Source organism: Chionomys nivalis, chromosome 24 (assembly GCF_950005125.1).
Source record: "Chionomys nivalis chromosome 24, mChiNiv1.1, whole genome shotgun sequence".
Taxonomy (NCBI): Eukaryota; Metazoa; Chordata; class Mammalia; order Rodentia; family Cricetidae; genus Chionomys; species Chionomys nivalis.
Window position 1 is genome coordinate 25009395 of NC_080109.1, and position 24102 is coordinate 25033496.

The window sequence follows — 24102 nt, forward strand, 5'->3', positions numbered from 1 at the left end:
GCTCATAACCATGACACCATCTTTCCAGACCCCATTGCATTTGTTTTATTTTATGTGTATGGGTGTTTTGCTAGCATGTATGTCTGTGCACCACTTCTGTGTGCCTAGTAGAGACCAGAAGAGGGCGTTGGGTGCTCTGAAACTGGAGATGCATGTTGGGAACAATTGAGTCCTGGCCTTCAGCTGCTCTTCCCTGTCTGTAGCCTTCTAATTGAAGTTACTAAAAGCTGTGCTTTGCCTAGAGGATCAGAGGATGGGATTTTCACCAGTTGGCCATTGACTGCAGGGTATTTAAGCCTCCATGGTACTATTAAAGAAGGGCTTTTGTACCAGCGATTGGAGGTCCGTGTGTCGGTCTCTCTCTGCGTGTGTTTCCTCAACAGCCCCTTGCCCGGAGCTCGCGAACTGGATTCTAGCGCATAGAGGGCAGACTGGGGGCGCGGTGCGCGGCAGTTGCAGATAGCTGTAACCCACCAAATGGGTGCTGGAAGCTGGACCTTCGTCCTCTGCAAGAGGAATAAGTACGCTTAATTGCTGAGCCATTCCTCTAGCACAGACGCGCACACAACACACTTTTTTTTTTTTAAGCAGTAAGTAGTCCTGGGACTGAGAGATGACTCAGCACTTAAGAACACTGACTGCTCTTCCAGAGGACCTGGTTTAAATTCCCTGTACCCACACAGCAGGTCTCAACTGTCTGTAACTCCAGCTGCAGACGACCAGACACCCTCTTCTGCCGTTTTTTGGGCAGCAAGCATGCATCTGGTGCCCAGACACCTGCAGGCTATGCACACACCAAAAGGTAAATCAATAAAATTTAAAAATCAAGACAAAGGAGTAAGCCCTGTTTTCCGGATCGGAGATCTCTGACTTCCAGATCTCACTGCCCTGCCTTTTGGCTCTCAGTGGCTTTCCCTTTCTTCAGAACATCTGTGCGTTGCCATGGTACTTTGAACATGAAATGTCCCCATAGGTTCATGGGGTGGGGCGGGGCAGTGGGGTCAGAGCCATCTCCTCAAGATAGGAGAATGGTCCTGGTGAGAATAAGTGGTGGTCTAAGCCACAGTTCTCACGAGCCTTAGCTTTGTTAGGGTGAGGGGGTGATCTGAGTGGTCCCCCGTACCACAGGCTGGCATCAGAGGAGGAACCCTTGCGCTACTCCAGGTCAACTTATTGAAGCTTATTTTACACTTCATATAGTTCACTAATGTCAGTTGCACAATTCACCGACTTGTACGTTTACAGTTTTACCCATGCAACTGTCGCTGTAAATCAGTTTTAGGACATTTTCATCACTCGGAAGGTTTCTCAAGAACGTATACTGTGAACCCCAATTCCCGAGCCTCTCGTCCTTCCACCTGCCAATCTGCTTTATGCCTGTACAGCTTTGTTGTCTCTGAATGTTTCATTTAAACAAAATCACAAAATATATAATATCTTATATCCACCTCTTTCACTCAGCATGATGCATTATTTCTAGAAAGAAATATGCATACATGGGGTCTGGACTTTGTTTTAAAATGACCTTTCATAATAAGAAATAGAGCAGAACTTCTATATAGTGCTACTATTATAGAAGAAGCTAACACCAGTTAGTTATAAGACACATTGCAAATCTCTGGATGACATCTGAAATTTTTTGGCGTTCCACTCTTCCCCCTAGTGGCCAGTACTATATTGCTAAAATAGGTTCTTAATGTTCTCACCTTGAAAATAGTAGACAAGGTAAACAGCTTGGTTGACTCTTTCTACCATGTCATTATAGATAAAATATAGATAAGACCCCCATATGCTTACACAAATATTATTTTACAGTTAAAGATGAATAAATAATTTTATTTTATTTGATTTTTTTTCAAGACAGGATTTCTCTGTGTAACCCTGGCTGTCTTGGAACTCACTCTGTAGACCAGGCTGGCCTTAAACTCAGAGACCCACCTGCCTCTGCCTCATGAGTGCTGAGATTAAAGGTGTGTGCCACCATCCCAGCCGCCCAAATATATATATATATATATATATATATATATATATATATATATATAAATTTTTTTCAGGTGTGGTGGTGAGTGAGTTCCAGGATGGTGAGGACTACACAGAGAGATCCTGTCTTGAAAAACTAAAAAGTATCCGGGCAGTGGAAGCACACAGCTTTAATCCCAGCACTCCAGAGGCAGAGGCAGGTGGATCTCCATAAGATTGAAGCCAGCCTGGTCTACAGAGAGAGTTCCAAGACAGCCAAAGCTACACAGAGAAACTGTCTCAAAAAAACCCAATGAATAAATAAATGATGTGTTTATGTATGTATGTATGTGCATGCCTGGTGACCTTGGAGGCCAGAGAGGTTATCAGAGTCTCTAGATAATGTAGGTACTGGGAACTGAGGCTAGGTTCTTACTGTAAGAGCGGTGAGTACTTTTAACTGTCAAGCTGCATCTCCAGCTCTGAAAGGAGTTTTGTTTTTCTTTTTTGGTTTTTTGAGACAGGGTTTCTATGCAGCCCTGGCTATCCTAGAACTTGCCCTGTAGACTAGGTTAACCTCAAACTTAGAGATCTGCCTGTCTCTGCCTTCCAAGTATTGGGATTAAATGCATGCAGAATCACCACCTGGCATATATAAATATTCTTAAATGCAGGGTCTCTGTGATCTCCATAGCCAGCAGAGTGACAAGCCACAGAAGGTAAGCATAGGTTCAACATGACTCAGTAACCAGTGTTGGTTCAAACTTTGGGAGACCAACCCTGAGTGGTTTATTTTAGGACTATTTAAGCAGAGCACAATTTGGTAAAAACTTATTCTGGTGATAATTAGCTCCGCCTCAGGTTCACAACAAAGCATGCGTAAATCTCTCCAGGGAACAAAGAAAGCTGGAGAGATGGCTTTGTCTCTGACTTGAAACAGAAACCTTGGAAGAATTCGGCTTGCTCACTGCAGCTTAGCTAGCTGTCTTCTACAGTTCAGATCAACTACACAGGGAATGATGCTGCCCACAATGGACTGCATCATTTATCAATCAAGACAGCCTTTTATAGACATTCCCACAGACCAGTCTGGTCTGGGAAATCCCTCAATGGACACTCCCTTCTAAGGTGACTCCAGGCTGTGTAAAGCTGATAGCTAAAGCTAACTAGGACAATAGCATCACACACTAGCAACAGACAGAACTGGGGAAGTGAATTATAATACACATATTCAGAATCACATTGTTAATCAATTATACTGGTCACGTTCCTCCATATTTATTGATGGGATAATTCACCCTGTGCTTGACTACAGTAGGTCACAGAATGAAACCATGAATATATTTATATAAAATCACTTTCGTATATCTATGATTAACACACTGTCTTGGTAGTATGACTCTAGATGACTTTTATTTTGGATCTTGTGCTTTTTCTGCACCCAAACTTGTTAAAATGTGCACATAGCATTCCATAAAGCTGTTATTAACTATAAATGCTTAATTAAATTGCAAGTGTCCTTTCTTGTTTGCACTCCTCATGGGCTCTGCTAGTAAAGAAGTTATTGAAGAAACTCGTTATGGAATTTGCCTTCAATGTTACAAGACTAGCCTTTTGGACGAGAAACTGTACTTGCCTGGACTGTTTGATGGTATGCTGTATAAACTGGACATGCAGGACCCACGGAAAAATGAGCGCTGAACTTGCCAAAAAGAAGGTGAGACAGTCCTTCAGAATTCCTCCTTCAGGAAAGAGCCTGTCAGACATTCTGCAGGACACAAAAGAAAGTGACTGACAAACTGCAAATATAGGCAAAACAGTCTTTTAAATTTTCCGCTTCATGGAAAAGTCTGCCAAATATACTAGGCCTGCAGGCTGAAGATGGATGCCCCAACATTATAGAAGAACTTAGTTGACTGTCTAGGCAGTGAGATGTCTATGTAAATTCTAGAGTTTTGGAAGTAGCTTACAATGCACTTCCTATTTACTTAGGTATTATTATATCCTTCTGGAGCCTTTGATGGAATTGAACACAGTTATAGTTTTCCTTAGTTATAATAAAAGGTAAGTTAGATACAAAACTTTAGACTCGCAAAGATAGATGACAGAATATTTTCTTTAATTTTTACCTAATATGAATGGACTAAATATTGTAACTGTAACTCTTGCTTGATAACTGTTTTTGTTATATGCAATTTTACAATGTTAAAGTTAAAACCTTCCTTTTTGATTAGACAGAGGAGATGGTGTGGAATGTTTATCTGTATATGTGTTGGTTTTATTGGCTGTTAAATAAAGTTGTTTTGGCCAATGGCTTAGCAGAGTAAAGCCAGGCAGGAAATCTGAACAGAGATATAGAGAGAGAATAGGTGGAGTCAAGGAGATGTCAGTCGGCCACCGAGACGTGTAGAAACAAGATGTGTAGAAAATGAGGTAATGGGGGCTGGAGAGATGGCTCAGAGGTTAAGAGCATTGCCTGCTCTTCCAAAGGTCCTGAGTTCAATTCCCAGCAACCACATGGTGGCTCACAGCCATCTGTAATGAGATCTGGTGCCCTCTTCTGGCCTTCAGGCATACACACAGATGGAATATTGTATACATAATAAATAAATATTTAAAAAAAAAGAAAATGAGGTAATGCCACAGGCACATGGCAATCAATACTTAGAGTAATAGAAATGGATTAATTTAAGATTAATTTAAGATGTAAGAGCTAGCTAGACATATGCATGAGTCATTGGCCAAACAGTGTTGTAATTAATATAGTTTCTGTGTGACTATTTTCAGGGTTGATGGACTGGGAAACAAAAGCACAGTCTCTGTCTATAGTTCTACCTCTAACCTCGCCTGGACAGCACAATAGAGCTGACCCTGTTCAAGGAGGGCTGGGGTGGGGACAAGCTGGCCCTGAGGGCACAAGACTAGGAGAATGGGTCCCACCTCCCTTGTCTGGGTGAAGGAAAGATGCCTTCCTCCCTTCCCCCCTAGCCACCTGAAGCAGGTCGGGGAGCTGTCCCTGTTCCTCACTTGCTACAACACTTGGGAGAGCAGACCCTGCATCTTGCCCGGGCAGCAGAGTAGAGTTGACCATGTTGGCAGGGGCAGGAGTAAGCCACCAGGGAATGTGAGCATGGGGGATCTGTCCCTGCCCCTCATCTGCCATATGGCGGTGTGGGTTAGGGAGAGATGCTTTCCCTACCACGCCCCCGACCCTTGCAGCCTGTGGCAGTTGGGAGAGCTGGCCTTGAGGTCATAAGAGAGGGACAACCAGCTGCAGCACTTGAGAGAGTGGGTCCCCCCACCTCTACAGGGCAACACAGTGGAGATGGCCCTGGTGGTGTGGGCATGAATGAGCAGACCCCAAGAGCATGAAAGCAGGAGAACTGGCCCCACCCCTTGCTCTTTACTGCAAGGGGTGAACCAGCCTGGGCAATGCTGGAGAGCTCACCCCGGTGGTGAGGACAGGGGAGAGCTAGCAGGCTGGCCAACCATGCAACTACCCAGGCACAGAACCAGGGCTATGAGTTGACACATCCCAACATCCATCCCATCTATGGTCTGCTGGAGCACGTGAAGAGTCAGATTATGCAGACCCAAAGCTGCAGGATCTCCACGACACAGGATAGCAACAGGACATCCAAGAAGAGTCCCAGTGAGGACCCAGCACCAATGGCCTCTAATCAGATCGATGATTCTGTAATAAGCAATTGCAAGTAAGCTATATGATCTAAAGGGTATACTGTGTGACTCACTACAGCTCCCACGACAAGATTTTTCTCTTTTTTTAATCTTAAATTTTATTTTATTGTATTTTTCAGTGGCGGGGAGATTGAAAGGGTACGGATACAAAGAGATGAGAGACGAATGGGGCTGAAATGCAAAATGTAAAAGACACAAAGAAAAAGAAATAAATATATTTAAGAAATAAATCTTAAAAAATTAAGTCTATGGGGCTAGAGAGATGGCTCAGAGGTTAAGAGGATTGACTGACTGCTCTTCTGGAGGTCAAGAATTCAAGTCCCAGTAACACTCAGTGGCTCACAGTCATTTATGAGATCTTGTGCCCTCTTCTGGTGTACAGACAAAAAAGCAGAACACTGTATACCTAATAGACAAATCTTTCATAGCTGCTACTGGGGGTCAGAGGACAATTTATGGTATCTATTCTCTCTATATATAGTGTATATTTGGGCCCCAGGGATCAAATTCAAGTCATCAGGCTTGGTGGCACCTCTACCTACTGGGCCACCTTGCCAGCCTTCAAAAAGATTGTGTATATGCTCCTTGTAAAGAAATTTAATAATTTAAGAGCATGAAAAGTAAACAAAGATAACCTTATCTTTCCTACCCTCCTTTATTTTATTTTTTCCCTTTTATTTATATGTTTATAAGTGTGCCTGCTTGTCTCTGTGTCTACCTAATAGGTACAGTTCTGGTGGAAGCCAGAAGGAGGCATTGTATCCACTGGAACTGGAGTACCGTACTTGGTGTGTGTACTGGGAACCAGGCCCAGTTCTCTGCCAGAGCAGTAGGCACTATTAACTGCTGATGCATCTCTATAGCACCGCTTTTAAATATTCTTACCTATTAATCATATCCTCAATGTGGAATATGAGTTTTCACTCCGTACTACATTGTGAATATATGAACTGAGTATCTGAAAAGTGTAAAAATCTAGGGTAATTTATCTTTTTAGTTTTCTGTTGAAACAAATAGTATATATATATATATTAAGTTAAATATATATATATATTTAATCCCATCAAAACAAGGTTATAAGGGAGGTCTGAGGAACCATTGTCAATGTTCTTCATGATGGCAGCTTTGCATCTGGAGCATGTAGCCAAGAACAGCACCACTTTCATGACATTCCTGAGTCTTATGACGTTCCCGCTCCTTCCTGGAGAGGATGTTTAAATTGGGAGGAAATAACCACACGACACTCCACCCTTGTCTGCAGCCCTCGCCTTCCTTCCGCTGGTGCCGTCCCTGGCAAGGTGGTGCTGGGGTGTATAAAAAGCAGGCTGAGCAGGATAGGAGGAACAAGCCAGTAAGCAGCCCCTCCATGACCTCGGCATCAGCTCCTGCTCTGAGTTCCTGCCCTGGCTTCCCTGGATGATGGACTACAGGCTGTAAGATGAAAGAAACCCTCTCCTCCCCAGGTTGTTTTATCACAGCAATAGAAACCCAAAGTAAGACAATAGTGTAGCACATAGCGTCCAACAACCAGTTTTGCTCAGCAGCCTGTGTAGTGCCTTCCAGAACCAGGAAAACCTCCAGCTCCGTCTCAGCTTGATTTCTCCTTGCTCTGCAGCGAAAGTGTGTGCTGTCTTCTGAGTGGGGCCTTAACATCTAGTTCTGGCATGCAATCGATATCAATGGCTTTACGGAATGTGGAGTCTCAGGGGTCAACAACCCACAGGGAAGTCTATTTTTTATTTTTATTTTTTCAGTAAGTCCACTTCTGGTACAGGGATTTTTCATTTTTCATTCAATAATCTCATAGCTTCCGGGAGTGTCTTCTTTTAAAAAGTCACTTCTGTCTATAGGGTGGTGAGATGGTCCAACAGTTAAGAGTGTGCACTGAACTTACACACCTTTCACACTAGCACTGGAGAGGAGAGGCAGGCAGCTCTCCAGTGCAAAAGCTGTCTGGTCCATATAACCAGTTTCAAGTCAGCCAGGGCTATATAGTAAGACCCTGCCCCTCCCCGCAAAAAAATACATTAGGTGGGCATGACCAGGCTCATGCCTTTAGTCCCAGCATTCAGGAGGCTGAAGCAGGTGGATCTTTGCAAGTTTGAAGCCAGCCTGGTCTACAGAAAGAGTTTCAGACTAGCCAGGAATACTTAGTGAGATCTTATCTCCCCAAAATTACATTTATTTACTTTTATGTTTGTGTATGAGGGTGGTGAGCAGAGGACAAGTTGTAAGACTAAGAGCCAAGTCTCTCCCTCCATCATATGACTCCTGGGGGGCCCGGGGGAGCGGGTGAAACTCAGGTTGTCAGGCTTAGTACAAGTGTTTTAAACACCAACCATCCCACCAGCGCTGAGGAAAGCCTTTCCCCTCCTGTACAGGACACCTTTGTTCACACTCTAGTTGTTGGGTTTTAAAAAATATCTATTTGCCAGGTGGTGGTGGCACACACCTTTAATCACAACACTTGGAAGGCAGAGGCAGGTGGATCTCAGTGAGTTCGAGGCCACCCTGGTCTACAAAGGAAGTTCCAAGACAGCCAGGATTGTTCCACAAAGAATCCCTGTCTCAGCAAACCAAATAAATAAGTAAATAATATTTATTTATGGCCAGGAGGTGGTGGTGCATGCCTCTAATCCCAGCAGAGGCAGGCAGATCTCTGTGAGTTCGAGGCCAGCCTGGTCTACAAAGTGAGGTCCAGAACAGCCAGAGCTGTTACACAGAGAAATTCTGACTCTAAAAACCAAACTAAAGAAAGAAAGGAAAAATCTGTATTTATTTGTATGTTTGTTTATTTAATGTGTGTGAGTGTGTGTGTGTGTGTGCCTGAATGTATGTATGTGCACCATGTGCATTCAGTGTCTGCATAGACCAGAAGAAGGCATTGGACCCGTGGAGCTGGAGTTACAAGCAGTTGTGAACTGCATGAGGTTGGTTTTGTGAAGTGACCTAGGTCCTCTGAAAGAGCAGCAAGTGCCCTTAACCACTGGGCCATCCTTCCAGCCCCATTTAACTTCTGTTTCAATTACCCATTATGTATTTCAATCAATATAGCCTGTGTAGAGTTGTAAAACAAACGGAAGTACAATTAGTTCTGAGGTCCTTAATGCAGTCCTTTGCATCAGTGGCTGTGAAATGAGTGTCCCTAATTGCTATCCATTCTCTGGGGTGGGTAGGGGGGTGTCTGATTTGGACACGACCCAATGGGCTTCATCGGTTGACTGCTTGCACAATAAATTAATAAAAACGTTTTCAATGGGCTTGTGGCAGTGTCCAGAGGTGAGCATGCATTTGCATCCTTATTGACTTATACAGGCCCCGTCTAATCTCTCGGTGCTGTCATTTGGAACATGCCTCACATTTTGGGTCACCATGCAGAATCTCAGAACACTTGGTGGCAATGTTGAGAGCTTTTGCCACTTTCCAGCCTGTGTGGGCTCCCAGACTTTAGATAAGCGTAGGAACGAGCCTCCAGCGGTCTGTGGGGGAAGATGGCTTATAGTTTGGTAATTACATCTGCTTCCTGATTTCCAAAACTCAGTGAGCTATGGGCTGCCACATGGAAAACTACTGACTCGGGTTGAACTCGTTATGTAGTTCCTCCGACATCTGCGGTCCCCATGGTGGTGGAAGCAGCACCTGCCCGTTCTTTTCCCACTGGGCCATCCATAAAGTCAGACCTTCGACTATAGCCCAACAGCTGTGGATACAGATTGTCACAGGATAAACCCCGCGAACTGGCGCTTTCCCTGCGGCTCTACTCTTAGCCCACTGTTTATGCTGTCTCTCTCTCTCTCTCCAGCCACACGGGGTCAGTGTTCATTTGCATTTCAGCAGCGGCCTTGTCCTGTTGGATGCCCGCACTTAGGGCATCCGTGTAGCAGGCATCGACAGACAGACAGGGCTTCTCTTAGCACTTTATCTGTCTTAGCTCTCGGGTCAGTTACCGGCGGAGGATCAGAAACTGGAAAGAACACTGGCCCTAGCGCAGCTCACATGGCGTCAGCCACAGGACTTGCAAACACCACACCCACACCACTGGAAATATGCCTGCCACCTTGTGCAAGTTTGATTCTATGCCGCTGGAGACTTTCAGTCGGATAAGCAGCCATTGTTATTGAGATGGCAGGTCCCACCTTTTGAAATGTCTCACATTTGAGGGCAAACTGGTACAGCAGCTTTGGAAATCGGTATGGCAATTTCTCAGAAAATTAGGAAACATCCTACCTCAAGACCCAGCATTACCACTTTTGGGTATATACCCAAAGGATGTTCAATCATACCACAAGGACATGTACTCAATTATGTTCATAGCAGCATTGTTTGTCATAGCCAGAACCTGGAAACAACCTAGATGCCCCTCGACCAAAGAATGGATAAGGAAAATATAGCACATTTACACAATGGAGTACTACACAGCAGAGAAAAATAATGACATCTTGAAATTTGCAGGCAAATGGATGGATCTAGAAAACATCATATTGAGTGAGGTAACCCAGACACAGAAAGACAATTATCATATGTACTCACTCATAAGTGGCTTTTAGACATAAAACAATGAAAAAACCAGCCTACAATTCACATCCATGGAGAACCTAGACAACAAAGAGGACCCTAGGAGAGACATATGTGGATCTAATTTACTTCAGAAGTAGAAAAAGACAAGATCTCCTGGGTAAATTGGGAGCGCGGGGATCATGAGAGAGGGGAGAGGGGAGAGGAAGGAAGGGGAGCAGAGAAAAATATATAGCTCAATAAAAACAGTAAAAAAATAAAGAAAGAAATGTCTTGTGCTCATCAGCAATTGCTGCTCTAGTACGATATACCGCTTCCTTCCCTTTCCATGACTGGGACCCAAATCCTTTTAGAGGCCATTGGAAGGGCTGGAGAGATGCCTAGTGATTAAGAGCATTGTCTGCTCTTCCAGAGGTCCTGAGTTCAATTCCCAGTAACCACATGGTGGCTCACAACCATCTGAAATGAGATCTGGTGCCCTCTTCTGGCGTGAGGGCATACATGGAGGTAGAATATTGTATACATAATAAATAAATAAATAAATAATAAATCTTAAAAAAAAAAAAAAAGAAGCCATTGGAAGCAAACAGCTCAGGTTGTTTTTATCTGTAGTCTCCTGAACTTCTGGTGATTTCTAACACAAATGATCTGGCAAGGATCTTAGCATACGCAGTAACCTCTTGAGCCATTTATTTCTTTATTTTGGTACCATCCACACCCGATACCTTTTAACTAAGCTGTTGGATGCGATGTGCATTTTACCGGAGAACAACACTCCTAGGAATTTCACAGCTGAGCTCGGTACTTGTGCAGCGCGGGCTGACCCCCCCCATCCTGGTTCCTTGAGGTGCACACTGTAAGTCTTTCCGAACAGTATAGGTAGTGAAACTTTTTCACAAAGAGGAGGATGCAGGAGAAGAAAACGAGGTCCTGGGGCCTCCTTCCCTTGCCAAATGGACAATGTGTGAAGAGAAGTTTGCATGAGTATTCTGAAGCTCCTCTGAATGCAAACTGACCTCGGGAATTCAGCCACCAAGAGAATACAAAACAACAACAACAATAATGAAGTATTAGCAAGGTCCAACACGACATGAAAAGGTCCCACAACTTTTTCAGTTGTCCTGTTGAAAGAACAATGTCGGGTATAGCCGTGTAGACGGGGTGACTGCCTGACTTAGTTCTCTGTATCCACAGGCCACATACCAAGCTGTAGGAAGGCCTTTGGGTTGCGCTAACTTCTAATCTTTCCAGTTTTTTGAAAGTTTCAGTCATTTCAGCACAGACGTGCGGGTAGTCCTACTGCTTGATGTTTCGAGGTCTATCGGGGCAGGAAGTCTACAGGATCCCATCTTGCCCGTCCACGAATGACTGCCTTCCCATTTCACACTCTCAGTTACAAAGAAAAGGGTAATTACTTTATTACTTTCCTGGAAAGGTAATCTTATACAGAACCTTTTTTTTTTTTTGGTTTTTCGAGACAGGGTTTCTCTATGGTTTTGGAGCCTGTCCTGGAACTAGCTCTTGTAGACCAGACTGGTCTCGAACTCACAGAGATCCGCCTGCCTCTGCCTCCCAAGTGCTGGGATTAAAGGCGTGCACCACCACCGCCCAGCTTCTTATACAGAATCTTAAAAGAATCACAAACCTAAACTTTTATATATGAAAAAGAATCAGTCAGATCTACTTGGAATTCTTAGGGTGCAAACCCATTCACCAATAGTTTTTATAACGGGAGATTGAGGGCAGAAATGTGAACAAGGAATTAATCATCACCTTTGATCTTCAACCAACCCTAGCAAGGAAAGTACATCAGCTAGTTAACAATTGGGCTGCTTTGTATTTTTGACCTCAGCTATGTGTCCTTGGCAACTGTAGATTGTTTTCTAGGGTTTTCCACCTGAAAGTTATTATCGAAACATCTGATCCAACGTGAAGTTATTTAAAGCTTTGTTTCAGCTAAGGATGCACAGCAAATACCGTGGCTACATCTTTCAGCATTGAGAGAATTAGGGTCAGCTTGGCTCTGGGGACTCAAACTCAGTTGTTTCTCTCAGTAGCTATGGAGCCTGTCCTGGAACTCACTCTGTAGACCAGGCTGGCCTCGAACTCACAGAGATTTGCCTGTGTCTTCCTCCTGCCTCCTGAGTGTTAGGATTAAAGGTGTGTGCCACCACCGCCCGGCTCAATTGTTTTTTTTTTTTAATATTTATTTATTTATTTATTTATTTATTTATTTATTATGTATACAATATTCTGTCTTTGTGTATGTCTGCAGGCCAGAAGCGGGCACCAGACCTCATTATAGATGGTTGTGAGCCACCATGTGGTTGGTGGGAATTGAACTCAGGACCTCTGGAAGAACAGACAATGCTCTTAACCACTGAGCCATCTCTCCAGTCCCCTCAATTTTTTTTTGTTTTTTTAAATGAAAAGACATTTTTATTTTTTATTTATTTTTTTAAATATTTATTTATTTATTATGTATACAATATTCTGTCTGTGTATATGCCTGAAGGCCAGAAGAGGGCGCCAGACCTCTTTACAGATGGTTGTAAGCCACCATGTGGTTGCTGGGAATTGAACTCAGGACCTTTGGAAGAGCAGGCAATGCTCTTAACCACTGAGCCCCTCAATTGTTTTTTTTTAATCATTAACTTGAGCTATGGTCCATGCAGCTCCTTAGATGAAACTCATAGGCCCTTGCTGTGTAGCATTTCCTTGTATTTATTTTTATTTCTCAAAACGCTGTACAAGCAAACATTATTATTATTATCAATTAGACTGTACAGCTTAAGGAGGAATATCTTTATAATAACTCTCAGGTAAAATGCTCAGTAGAACTGGAGGTTTCCATTAGATAAACACACTACATTCCAGGTACCCATTCACACCATGCCAGATAGTAGAGAAAGATAATAGCAGCAAACGTTTAAAGGCACAGCAGAAGCCTTTGGTCTGTGGTCTGGGGCCTTGCCTGTCCAAGACTGACCCATCAGAGAGTTTCCTCTTGGTGGGCTGAACTTTTGATTTTCACCTGCTGCTCCTCATACCCAGCCATCTGGCCAGCCATCTGCTCTAGAGCTCAAGGGATTATTATTATAATCTATCTATCTATTTTTGAGACAGGGTTTCTATTTATTCATTTATTTATTTATTTATTTATTATGTATACAATATCCTGTCTACATGTATGTCCGCTCTTAACCGCTAAGCCATCTCTCAAGCCCCTGGAACTCACTCTTGTGGCTTTGAATCACAGAGATCCACCTGCCTCTTACCTCCCGAATACGGGGATTAAAGGCCACCACTGCCAGGCGGTTTCTTGAGTTTTATAACTCTCCATCTATCTTTCTGTCATCTAGTAGAGAATGTTTCAATCCAGAAGAACTAGCTATGGAACTATGATATGGGATGTCCTGTATGCTGCTTTGGTCTATAGCAGGGCAGAATTTTAAAATCTAAGCAGAAATATAGGGAGAAAGAAGGCAGAGTCAAAGAGATGCCAGCAAGTTACTGGAGCAGCAAGATGTACTAGGGAACAGGTAATTCCATGAAGTCATGTGGCGATACACAGATTATTAGAACTGGGTTAATTTATATCTAAGAGCTAGCCAGTAATAAGTCTGAGCAGCTGGTCAAGCAATTACAATCAATATTAAGCCTCTGAATGATTATTTTATAAGTGGCTGTGGGGACCAGCAGGCGGGTGGGAGAGAAACAGGTTCAGGACTGAGTAGGACGAGAAAAGCCTCCAGCTACAAACTTGCACAAGCAAATCATCTTGCGCAAAGGCCAGTATGGTGCTTCAAACTCCAGCTTGACTTTACTCCCTTTTGAGATAGCTCACGGGTATGTAGCCTATGCACGTACAAAGGTCTTCATGCTTGGGAAGGCTCACTGATTGGCTTACTACTCTGATGTGGCTGAACACTTCTAAAGGTTGGAGAGATGGCTCAGTGGGTAAGAACAATTGCTGCTCTTCCAGAGGATCTAAGTTCAGTTTGTAGCATCGTCGGGTGACTCATAACCATCTGTAAGACCAGTTCCAGGATATCAGGCCAGCCTCTTTGGGCTTCTGGGGCCACCAGCCCTCATGTGCACACACACCCTGGCAGATACACACACATAAATAAAAATAACTCTTTAAAAAAATAAACAAATAAGCCAGGCATGGTGGCACGTGTCTTGATTCCAGCACTCAGGCAGAGACAGGTGAATCTCTGTGAGTTCAAGGCCAGCCTGGGCTACACAGAGAAACCCCGTCACGAGAAACCTAAAATCAAAACAAAAGAAACAACAAAACATTTTCTAATATCTAAGTTATTGTATGAAGGGCCCTGTCATTCGCCTTACACCAAGCCTTACAAATTGCATAACTAGAGTACTGGGCAAAAGCTTTGACCTCCAAAGAACCTTTCTCTTCCTTCAAGAAAATATATTTAGGGCTGGAGAGATGGCTCAGAGGTTAAGAGCATTGCCTGCTCTTCCAAAGGTCCTGAGTTCAATTCCCAGCAACCACATGGTGGCTCACAACCATCTGTAATGAGGTCTTGTGTCCTCTTCTGACCTGCAGGTATACACACAAACAGAATATTGTATACATAATAAATAAATAAATATTAAAAAAAAGAAAGTATATTTAATGACTTACTAGTTAATCACTTTTCTGACTCCCAAATGTACCAGGTGATATTTCACTGTACCGTTTAAAAAACAGAGCCTGCCAGCACTTGGGAGGTAAAGGCAGACAGAACTCTGAATTCGAGACCTGGTCTGCAGAGCGAGTTCCAGATTGCTAAGGCTACATAGAGAAACCCTGTCTCAAAAAACAAAAAAACAAAACAAAACAAAAACAAAAAAGCAGGGCCTTTGAAATGGCTCTTTGGTTAAAGGAGTTTGCTGCCAAGCTGACTGTGTTCAATCCCCAGGCCGCACATGGTAAACTAGAAGGAGAGAGCCAGTTCCTGAAAGTTTCCACTGACTTCCACACATGTAAACACACATACACGCATGCATGCACATGTACGCACACACACAAACAGGTGTGCGCACACATTCACATGCATGTACACACATGTGACATAAATGTAACTAAAAGAAAAAAGCTGCTGGAGGAGGCAGCAATTGACCAACTCTCTTGAGTACCTGGATTCCATGTCTGATAGTCGCAAAATAAAGAAATAAACTAACAACCAAAGAGCTTTCCCCAGCACATTTTCTCCGCTACGATCAAACCTAAATAAACTCTCCTGTAGGGTTGGAGCCCTAGACTCTGGTGTTCTAACATGGCACTCTTTTTCCTTAGGCTCCATGCTCATCCACTCTGTCTCCCTGGGAAGACCACCTGAGTTCCATCCCCAAGGACTCACATGGTGGAAATAGAAAACTGGCTTCCATGAGGTGTTCTTTGACCTCCAGTGGCATCACCCCCTCACCCTCACCCCAATAAATAGTAAGACAAAACATAATTTAAAAAAAAGCTAAGTCGGGTGGTGGCGCACACCTTCAATCCTATCACTTGAGAGGCAGAGGCGGGTGGATCTCTGTGAGTTCGAAGCCCGACTAGTCTACAGTTGAATTTTAGGGTAGCCAGAACTGTTATACGGAGAAACCCTGTCTCGAAAAACAAAAACAAAACCGAACCAAGGAAAAATTAGATCTTTGGCTTCTGAGTCAAGTGTTATTGTTTCCCCCCAACCCCGGCCTTGAACACTTGTATACTTGTACACTAAAACTTTCAGGAGATCGGCCAGCCTTTACCTAGTGTGGGTAGGGAGTGCACCACTAACCACCCGATAAGACTTTGCTCTTTTCTAACAAGTAATGGAGGGTAGCAGAGTTTTAGGTCTTTGAAAGCTCTAGTCTTCCTAAAGATCCGTAGCTTGTAACAGCTGTATCCTGGTACGAGTTTTAGTTGGATGAAATATAAATATGGGCTCGTCCGGGATTTGAACCCGGGACCTCTCGCACCCTAAGCGAGAATCATACCCCTAGACCAACGAGCCACGTAAACTAGTGTCCTTGATCCATTTTATGACCATTCAGGCGTCTTAGGGCGGGACCTGAAGGACTGAGCTGGGAGGAGAATCGGATTTCAGACCCGCCCTGAAAGGGTGAATTCAGACCGTGGTTGCCGAAGAACTCCATCATTCTGGTCCCTCTCCATCACAGACAAAGTTAGGAGCCCTAGCCCGCCAGTGCGGCTTTCCCTTGGTCTTGGCAGGCGGATGCTACTCGGCGCTTGGCGGGCAAGTTCACGCTGCCCACGTGTAAGCTCGTGCTCTGGAGGTCACAGTCACTGTGCCGGACAGACGGCTGCTGGAGCCTCCTTGGGCCGCCCCTCCTACAACACCAGATCGCGCCACGCAGCCCATGGCAATGCACCCTGGGGTAGAGCGAGCCGGCTGTAGCATTTCCCGCTTGTGTGTTGTGTCTTGCCCACCAGCGAGGCCAAAACCTAGATGAGAGCAGGCAACTGCCTGTGTGGACTAGAGGCAGATGCTAAGAGCCGCGACCCTTTGGGCTGGACAAGTCGCTCGTCGCACGCGTGGCCTCAGACCCGAAGAAAGGGTGCGCACACGGGGGATGCAGGTGGACCACCTAGCGGAGCATAACCCGGTCTGCCATGCTCCTCCGTCCCCCGGGACAGTCGCTGGGTCCTAGCCGCCTCGGGGGCAGCATGGACTCCGTCCAGAGTTGGAAATCCCTCTCCAAAGCAGGTTTCGTTGACCTCGAGATATCCAGCAGATCTGGGCCGACCGGTCTCTGGATTCTGGAGATCAAAGCCACCAGTTCCCTCCTTCTATGGAGTTCCTAGGGTTTGGGTAGCGAGGAAGCAAGACCTTCACCCAGCCAACCTCCATGGAAGGGCTATCCGCTCTTCTGCTTGTCTCGCTGTTTGCCGGGGCTTTAACATTGCCTGGGCTTTAACAGGAGGAACTTCACAACTACTTTCAAAAAGTTGGAGAGTAAAAAATAAATAAACGAATAAAAGTATTGGGCTCGTCCGGGATTTGAACCCGGGACCTCTCGCACCCAAAGCGAGAATCATACCCCTAGACCAACGAGCCACTAGGCTAAAATGTACCTTTCACCTCTTCACAGCAGCGAGATAAAAGGACTATCATCCCAATCATTCTGTTAGCTCAGTAGTTACTACAGATTCCACAATTCACGTCGAATTTCCAGGGTGTGTTAATTTGGAACACACACGAATGAGCTGCTGAGCCCACAATTTTTCCATTCTCCAATGGCCTAATGTATAGCACAGGTGGTCGGACCTGTCGGTGAAGTGGCGGGTTTACAGGCTTGATTGTGTTAGGAAGCACAAAGGGAAGCGCAGAATTTACATATGCCCTCCCTCCCTCCCTCCCTCCCTCCCTCCCTCCCTCCCTCCCTCCCTCCCTCCCTCCCTCCCTCCCTCCCTTCCTCTCTTCTTTCTTTCTTCTTTCTTTTTGTTTTTCGAGACAGGGTTTCTCCGTGTAGTCTAGGCTCACCTGGGTGTCGCTTTGTAGACCAGACTGAACTCAAACTCAGAAATCCGCCGGCCTCTGCCTCCCAAGTGCTGGGATTAAAGACGTGTGCCACCACCACCCTACTCATTTTTCAAAATGATTAATGAATATCCAAACGAAGCACATCGAAGACCTATAACTACCTTAGCTGTGTAGAATTTTAAAACAAAGTCTTTAAAAATGTAAAGTTCTGAGGGGTGGGGAAGAAGGATCAGATGCTAAAAGCACTCGCTGCGCGTGCCTGAAGACTTAAGTCCCTACTTGGAATCCAGAGTGGAAGGGACGGGACATGTGGCTCCTGAACGTTTTTCTCTGAAACACACACACACTATTATTATTATTATTATTATTATTATTATGGAATTTTTTTTAAACTAAAGGAATCTTTATTCCCTGTGGATGGTAATGGAAATTTCCACTCATAATGAAAATCACTATGGAGAGTCCCACAAAATATTATGGAAATTTTTTTTAAAAAGTTCAAGACAAGGTTTCTGTGTGTAACAGTTCTGGCACTCACTTTGTAGACCAGGCTGGCCTCAAAATCATTGAGATCCTCCTGCCTCTGCTTCTCTAATGTGCTGGCATTAAAAGTATGCACCACAACCGCCCAGCTAGAAGCCTTTTAAAATAAAATACATGTGTGGTTTGTAATGGGTATGGCAGCACTTGGGAAGTGGAGCAAGGAAGACCTAGGCTGTCAAGATCTTCCTCTATTTCATTACCACCCGGGAACACATGGAATGAACATAGCTTATGTGTTAGTTTGGGATGTCTGGCCTGATAAAGGACAAGAGGCAGCCACACCCATCAGGAAAACCAAGAAGTTAGGGAAACCTAGCTACTCACCTGTACCCCTGCCTCCTATTCATCCTGCTTTCACAGGAAGGAAGTCAAGAGCAGAATCCAGCTCCCTGTGGTTGTGGTTGCCCTTTGCTGAATATGGGCTGCGATCCGCAGGCTTCTCTGAACTAACAACGTTCTCACCCATGAGTGAGATGGCTCAGTGGGGGAACAGCACTTGCCGCCAAGCCTGAATTAGACCCCAGGACTCCCATTGAGAAAGGAGAGAACTGACTCCCACAAGCTGTTCTCTGACCTCCACACACAAACTGTGGTTCACAGTCCCACCCCACCATCAAATAAACAAATAAACAATAAATGCAAAAGATGCCAGCAATTACATAACAAAACAAGTTATACGCTCTAATTAGAAAGCAAGCAAACCTGGGTAAAGTTTTGTTTGTTTGTGTTTTTGACCTACAAAAGGGTATTGAGGGCTAGGGAGTGGGTTCCATGGGAAAAGTGCTAGCTGCACAAACGGAAAAACCGTCACTAGCATCTGCATCTGCATAAAAGCCAGGCACAGCAGAACACACCTGCCACCCAGTGCTGGCAGTGGGAGGTGGAGACAGCAGACAGTCCTTGCGGCTGCGACTGTGGGGCCAGCCGGCCTAGCCAAGTCAGCACATTTCAGGGTCAGCGGTAGAACACGTCTCAGAAAATAAGCTACAGCGATCTTATTGTGAAAGACACCTGATGCCAGCCTCTGGCCTCCTCGTGCCCTGCATGGAGAGGGCACCCGTGCATACCTCTCTGTCTCTCTTTACGTGTCTCTCTGTGTTCCCATTTCTGTCTCTGTCATTTCTCTCTCACACACACACGCCACACAAAGACATTCCCTAAATCAGGAATATTGGGAATTAGAAAGGTGTTAAGACAATCCTAGCATTCGGGGAGGCTGAGATAGGAGGTCTGCTGTGAGTTTGAAGCCAGCCTGAGCTATGTAATGCTTCTTATGTGTCCTTTTTTTTTTTTTTTTTTTGGTTTTTCGAGACAGGGTTTCTCTGTGGTTTTGGAGCCTGTCCTGGAACTAGCTCTTGTAGACCAGGATGGTCTCGAACTCGCAGAGATCCGCCTGCCTCTGCCTCCCAAGTGCTGGGATTAAAGGCGTGCGCCACCACCGCCTGGCCTTATGCGTCCTTTTTAAGTGCATGAGAGAGGTCCCATTACTGTCCACCGGGAGCCGAAGGTGAGAACACAGGCAGGGCAAGAAGTACTAGCTCGCATCTACCGAGCATCAATTCCTGCGTGAAGTGTGTAATATATGTATATATTAACTCCTTTAACTTTTATTCAAGATATAAAGGGTGTGGCAAGGCATGGTGTAGGCCTATGGATCTCAGCACCCAGGAGACTTACTGTCAATTTTAGTCAACCTGAGTGGGCTACAGGCTGAGTCCCAGGCTACAGCCAGGGCCACAGAGCAACAGAAAACAGCAGCCACAGAGCAGCCTTCGAGGGTTCTACACTTTTCCGGACTAGCTAACTTTATCCTTCAAACAAGCTTATTAACTTGGCCTTATTATTATTCCCTTTTTGCAGACGTAAGTGGAGTTGGAATGAGACCGGTGACTAAGTGCCTCCGCAAGGTTATGTACGTCTCAGTAAGTGGTGGAGCCAGGAATGGAACAATCAGTTTATTGTCAGAGTCTGGGTCTTAATCATTCTTAAATCTACTTTAGGTACTGTAAAGTCCCACTGTAAGTGCTTCTGGAATACACGGGGTCAACTGCGAGCTCTCAGAGAAGGAGGGAAGAATTTAAATGAGTCAGCCATCTTATTACGTGTGTGTGGGATTGAGGTGTTTTGGGTCCTGCAACTCTGCCTTGAAGATTTTGCAGTTAATATGTGAGTGTCCCTCCATGAAGTCAGATCTTATTTAATTAATATATATGATTTATTTATATGAGTGTTTTGTCTGGGCACCATGCATGTGCCTGATGCCTCAGGAGATTAGAAGAGCATGTTAAGTCCTCTGGAACTGGAGTTATAGGCAGTTGGGAGCCACCATGTGGGTGTTGGGGACCAACCCAAACCCTCTGCCAGAGCAGTGGGTTTTCTTAAATGCTAAACCGTCTCTCCAGCCCTCTGGAGTCTGATCTTTCTATCGTGCCTTCAATCCTTCAGGAGAGTGTAGGCCAGTAAATTGCTCTTTAAATTAGTACCTTCTTAAGAAATTTCCAGTAGCCGTTCTGAACACATGCCATCCACCCACCCACCCCTTTGCTTGCTGACTTTGGAGTCTGAGATTTAAGGCTGCTTATTACAACAATTATAAACTAAGGTGGAACTCAGTGCTGGTGAGTAAGCGGAACCCAAAGGCTGTGGTGAGTCCAAGGGAAGCTGAGGGACCTATTGGGAAGCCAGAAAGACTTCCTGGATGTGAAATTTGAATCTGAAAGACAAGCACCTCTGACAGACAGGGCAAGGGAGAGAATTTGGGGTAAGGAGATCTTCCGCAAGGACAGCTGGGTGTGACCAATGAGAAACCATTTGTGACTCCATTAAGAAAAGTCTTGAGGGCTGGAGAGATGGCTCAGCTGGCTTTGATTCCCAGCACCCACATGGTGGCTCATCACAGTCTGTAACTCCAGCTCTAGAGGCTCTGATACCTTCTTCTGGTCTCCGTGGGCACCAGGCACACTAGTGGTGCAGACATACCTGCAGACAAAACACCCAGACATATGATGGTGATGATGATAATAATAGTGATAGCAGTAATAACAAAAAGATAAGCTTTGAAAAAAGGGGGGGGGCTGGAGAGATGGCTCAGAGGATAATAGCACTGGCTGCTCTTCTGAAGGTCCTGAGTTCAATTCCTAGCAACCACATGGTGGCTCACAACCGTCTGTAATGAGGTCTGGTGCCCTCCTCTGACCTGCAGACAGAATGCTGTATACATAATAAATAAATAAATCTTTTTTTTTTTTTTTAAAGATAAGCTTTGGGGCCACATGTAGGTACTCTAGTTACTACCCAGATTATTGCCCTCTTGTGCTGTGCTCAGTAAACTGTTACAAAAGAAAAGAAAGAAAGAACCAAATAGTAGTGTCCACTTTTTTCTTTTTAATGATTATTTATTTTATGCATGCGTGCCTGCATCACACACATGCAGTACCCATAGATACCAGAAGAGGGGGCTAGAGTCTCCAGAACTGGCGTTACAGTTATAAACTGCCGTGTGGACACTGGGAACCTGATCCTCTTTCAAGAGCAGCCAGTGCCATCTCTCCAGTCCAGAAACTTCCACTTTCAATCTCGGCACTCGGGAGGCAAAGACAGGCAGACTCTCTTGAGTCCAAGGCTAGTCAGTGCTGCTAGTCAGACCCTCAAAAAAGAAGAGAAGAGGAAGCAAGGGAGGAAGAAAAGTAAAGAAAAGTCTTGGGAGGTCTGTCTGGACGACTAGGGCTGACTCAGACTGTGTAGAGGTCTTCAGTGGCAGGATCAGTCCATAGTAAGGCATCCTGCTATGATATTGCTTGGAGAGAAGCTGTGTCTGCAAAGGCTGACTGACAAGAGCCTCAGTAATTGGGGAGGTTGGAATGTTGCCGGTCCAGAACCTAACTACTATTTATCTTGTGCTATATTTAGGCTCCCTAAATAGCCCTTCCTTGCCCACCTGTGTTGGACCTAACATTCCTTGATTAACAGATTAAAAACCTTCAGGAATGTGCTCCTTTAGCAGACACTAAGTTCTACCCAACCAGAAGCAGAGAATGCTCACTGATAGCATCTGAAAGTTAGAGGTGAGAGTTCCCTGCTGTGTGCCTACTGACTGTTTCCACCAAGATGGCCTGGGGCTAGAGAGGTGGCTCAGCAGTTAGAACTTGCTGCTCTCGCAGAGGATCAGGGTTTGGGTCTAGCGCCCACATGGTAGTAAACAGAGGTCTTTACTGCAGTTCTAGGGGATCCAGGGCTCTCTTCTGACCTCTATGGGCTCCTGCACCCCAGTAGAGCTTGTAACCTCACACAGGCACACATGCACATAAACAAGAAATACAAAGGCAGGCTGGAGAGACAGAGTATCAATTAAGAGCACTTGCTCTTGGAGAGAAAGGAGCTAGATTTGATACCCAGCACCCGCAGTGGTTCACAACCATCTGTACCTCCAGTTAAAGGCCTCTTCTTGTCTTGGTGGGCACCAACGATGAGTGTTGTGTGCATACACACACACACACAGGAAAACACTCACACAAAAAATTAAATGAATAAATCTAATTTAGCAAAAAAGTTAAAAGCTTGTTTTGTTTTTGTTTGTTTGTTTTCAGGTGTCTTGATGTCTAACTTTTTTGTTATCCAAAAAAAAAAAACTTCCTGAAATTGCTTCCCATATTGCAACATGGAATTTGGGGTAACTTAAATTCCATGGCCATGCGGGGCGGTGGTGGCGCACACCTTTAATCCCAGCACTCGGGAGGCAGAGGCAGGCGGATCTCTGGGAGTTCGAGGCCAGCCTGGTCTACAAGAGCTAGTTCCAGGACAGGCACCGAAGCTACAGAGAAACCCTGTCTCGAAAAACAAAAAAACAAAACAAAATAAAAAAAATTCCATGGCCATGGTCATTCGTGTTTGGCTCCAAAATACATTACCTTTTATCCCCTTTGAGGTGAGAATTGTGTTTTTGTTTTCATGCTGAGAATACCATGTACAGGTGTGCACCTAAGGATGGGTACCACACCAAGAGTTGAACCACTTGGTTAGAAAAAGGAAGAGTCATTTCCCGTGTGGTGGCATACACCTTTAATCCCATCACTGAGGAGGCAGAGGCAGGGGGGATCTCTGTGAGTTCAAGGCCAGCCTGGTCTATAAAGCCAGGACTGTTACACAAACAAGGAAACAAACACACCAAGGGGCACAGTTTATTGAGAAGCAGAAAGCACCAAGAATGGGAGTTGACCAGTGAGCTAAAAGAATAGCTTAAACAGCAGTTGGCCATGCAGCCCGGGACCCGTTACAAATCATTCCATGGCAACCCCCTCGCCCAGGGTTATAGGATGCAGGTTTTGTTGAGCATCTCTCTGTTCTATGAAACACAGGTGCAGAACGCTGTCCAGTCTTTATTCTCCTGTCGGAGATTCTGATGCAGCAATCTACACACACTATCTAACACTGGTTTGAATGAGACACTTTGTGAAGAATGGGAACCAACTTGACCTAAGCAAAGGAGGAAATGACAGTATATTATGGAAATGTGATCTAGAAACCCTTGAGGGACAGGTGAGCTTCAGACCAGTGAACCTGAACACGAGGGCCTCTCAAACTGATGGCTTCAGGAAAGGAATATGGGTGAGCTCTTGAAATCTAGCTACTCAAGTGGCCAAGTAACTGCAAAGTAAGACATTTTAACCACCGTGAGTTTCAACCCTGATCTCTCTAGCTGCACACTCCTGAAGTCTGTGCCATACAGTATGTTGTAGGATAGCTTTTTCTTGTGGGTATAACGTGGGCATCCTACTGCCCTTCCCAGTGAAATAAACACACCAGTGGAGATAGGTAGGCCCCTGACAATGCTAAGGAGCTATTGACATTCTCCAGTTAGGAGGAGAGAGGAATGTTCACAGGTTTGGGATCT

General features: G+C 44.9%; 2 non-coding genes across 2 annotated transcripts; both read right to left on the bottom strand.

The window, feature by feature from the left end:
* Positions 1 to 16106: 16106 nt before the first annotated feature.
* Trnap-agg (transfer RNA proline (anticodon AGG)) lies at positions 16107 to 16178 on the bottom strand. Its single transcript has one exon. It is a non-coding gene; the product is annotated as a tRNA-Pro (tRNA).
* Positions 16179 to 17171: 993 nt separating this feature from the next.
* Positions 17172 to 17243, bottom strand: Trnap-ugg (transfer RNA proline (anticodon UGG)). The gene has a single exon. It is a non-coding gene; the product is annotated as a tRNA-Pro (tRNA).
* Positions 17244 to 24102: the final 6859 nt, after the last annotated feature.